Here is a 2,500-nt window from a genome sequence, read left to right on the forward strand (position 1 = left end):
GTTAGGGTTAGAGGGTTAGGGTTAGGGTTAGGGTTAGAGGGTTAGGGTAAGTTTTAAGGTTAGGGTTCAAATTATTTCTGAAGATTCTTCCTCAAGTGACAAAACATGAGGTCGATCCTGGGGTTTCACTGGAGCTCAAGGGGTCCTCCCGTGTCCAGTCGGTCCCTCAGGCCGATGGGGGGGGCCCGGAGCCGGGCAGGAGGTCCTGGGGCCGCCCCGGAGGCTCTCTGGGTCGGAGAACCAGAGTGACAAAATATTAGGTGCCGGAGCTGTGACAAAAAATTAGGCGCCCAAACCCTTTGAGTGACAAAAAATTAGGTCGCCCGAAAATTGTACCAAGTCGAGCCCCGGTGGGGTCGGGCTTATGTCTTCCAGGGGTTTCACTGGAGCTCAAGGGTGCGAATCACGGTGCTCTCTGCCCGGCCTGCCGCACGCCTCGGTCGGGCAGGCCAGGCGACCGAGTGCCCCCCCCTGACCCCCGGAGGTCCGAGAAGACCCGGTCCCTCCCGGGTCCATCCGGCCCCTCAGGCCCGGGGAGGGTCCCCGGAGCCGGGCAGGGGGTCCTGGGGCCGCCCCGGAGGCTCTCCGGGTCGGAGAACCAGAGTGACAAAATATTAGGTGCCGGAGCTGTGACAAAAAATTAGGCGCCCAAACCCTTTGAGTGACAAAAAATTAGGTCGCGCCAAAATTGTACCAAGTCGAGCCCCGGTGGGGTCGGGCTTATGTCTTCCAGGGGTTTCACTGGAGCTCAAGGGTGCGAATCACGGTGCTCTTTGCCCGGCCTGCCGCATGCCTCGGTCGGGCAGGCCAGGCGAGCGAGTGCCCCCCCTGACCCCCGGAGGTCCGAGAAGACCCGGTCCCTCCCGGGTCCAGCCGGTCCCTCAGGCCCGGGGAGGGTCTCCGGAGCCGGGCAGGAGGTCCTGGGGCCGCCCCGGAGGCTCTCTGGGTCGGAGAACCAGAGTGACAAAATATTAGGTGCCGGAGCTGTGACAAAAAATTAGGCGCCCAAACCCTTTGAGTGACAAAAAATTAGGTCGCGCGAAAATTGTACCAAGTCGAGCCCCGGTGGGGTCGGGCTTATGTCTTCCAGGGGTTTCACTGGAGCTCAAGGGTGCGAATCACGGTGCTCTTTGCCCGGCCAGCCGCAAGCCTCGGTCGGGCAGGCCAGGCGACCGAGTGCCCCTCCTGACCCCCGGAGGTCCGAGAAGACCCGGACCCTCCCGGGTCCAGCCGGTCCCTCAGGCCCGGGGAGGGTCCCCGGAGCCGGGCAGGGGGTCCTGGGGCGGTCCCGGAGGCTCTCTGGGTCGGAGACCCAGAGTGACAAAATATTAGGTGCCGGAGCTGTGACAAAAAATTAGGCGCCCAAACCCTTTGAGTGACAAAAAATTAGGTCGCCCGAAAATTGTACCAAGTCGAGCCCCGGTGGGGTCGGGCTTATGTCTTCCAGGGGTTTCACTGGGGCTCAAGGGTGCGAATCACGGTGCTCTTTGCCCGGCCTGCCGCACGCCTCGGTCGGGCAGGCCAGGCGACCGAGTGCCCCCCCCTGACCCCCGGAGGTCCGAGAAGACCCGGTCCCTCCCGGGTCCAGCCGGTCCCTCAGGCCCGGGGAGGGTCTCCGGAGCCGGGCAGGAGGTCCTGGGGCCGCCCCGGAGGCTCTCTGGGTCGGAGAACCAGAGTGACAAAATATTAGGTGCCGGAGCTGTGACAAAAAATTAGGCGCCCAAACCCTTTGAGTGACAAAAAATTAGGTCGCGCCAAAATTGTACCAAGTCGAGCCCCGGTGGGGTCGGGCTTATGTCTTCCAGGGGTTTCACTGGAGCTCAAGGGTGCGAATCACGGTGCTCTTTGCCCGGCCTGCCGCACGCCTCGGTCGGGCAGGCCAGGCGACCGAGTGCCCCCCCTGACCCCCGGAGGTCCGAGAAGACCCGGACCCTCCCGGGTCCAGCCGGCCCCCCAGGCCCGGGGAGGGTCCCCGGAGGCGGGCAGGAGATCCTGGGGCCGCCCCGGAGGCTCTCTGGGTCGGAGAACCAGAGTGACAAAATATTAGGTGCCGGAGCTGTGACAAAAAATTAGGCGCCCAAACCCTTTGAGTGACAAAAAATTAGGTCGCGCGAAAATTGTACCAAGTCGAGCCCCGGTGGGGTCGGGCTTATGTCTTCCAGGGGTTTCACTGGAGCTCAAGGGTGCGAATCACGGTGCTCTTTGCCCGGCCTGCCGCACGCCTCGGTCGGGCAGGCCAGGCGACCGAGTGCCCCCCCTGACCCCCGGAGGTCCGAGAAGACCCGGTCCCTCCCGGGTCCAGCCGGTCCCTCAGGCCCGAGGAGGGTCCCCGCAGCCGGGCAGGAGGTCCTGGGGCGGTCCCGGTGGCTCTCTGGGTCGGAGAACCAGAGTGACAAAATATTAGGTGCTCAAACCCTTTGAGTGACAAAAAATTAGGTCGCGCGAAAGTTGTGCCAGGTCGAGCCCCGGTGGGTTCGGGCTCATGTCGGCAACGGATTTC

Source organism: Synchiropus splendidus, unplaced genomic scaffold (genome assembly GCF_027744825.2).
Source record: "Synchiropus splendidus isolate RoL2022-P1 unplaced genomic scaffold, RoL_Sspl_1.0 HiC_scaffold_66, whole genome shotgun sequence".
In the NCBI taxonomy this organism is placed as follows: Eukaryota; Metazoa; Chordata; class Actinopteri; order Syngnathiformes; family Callionymidae; genus Synchiropus; species Synchiropus splendidus.